Below are 269 nucleotides of genomic sequence, written 5' to 3'. Positions count from 1 at the left end.
TCCCTACAGGGCTTGTCTCTCGATATTTGGGGTCACTGTGCCCAGAGAGCATCACCACTGAGATGGGTCCATCCCCGTTGGTTCCCATCCTGGGGTGCACGTGTCCCCTGCAGACACTGATGCTAAAACCCACCTTGGATGTGGGCAGGTGGGGCTCTGTGGGGCTGGGCCACGACCCTGGCCAGGCCCCCACCCACCCGTAGCAATCGTGGAGTCGTAGGATGGCTGAGGTTGGGAGGGACCCTGGAGATCACATCATCCAACCCCCC

The 269-nt window shown here is 61.7% G+C and overlaps 1 protein-coding gene across 1 annotated transcript in view; it reads left to right on the top strand.

Moving 5' to 3' along the window:
- Positions 1–269, top strand: part of LOC103781763 (complement receptor type 1-like) — a gene marked incomplete at both ends in the record, with an annotated part of 17781 nt that overhangs the window by 15967 nt on the left and 1545 nt on the right. The gene's annotated exons all lie outside the window — the stretch shown is intronic.

This window comes from Merops nubicus, unplaced genomic scaffold (genome assembly GCF_000691845.1).
Source record: "Merops nubicus isolate BGI_N331 unplaced genomic scaffold, ASM69184v1 scaffold15331, whole genome shotgun sequence".
In the NCBI taxonomy this organism is placed as follows: Eukaryota; Metazoa; Chordata; class Aves; order Coraciiformes; family Meropidae; genus Merops; species Merops nubicus.
This window is presented reverse-complemented; position numbering and strand designations above follow the sequence as displayed.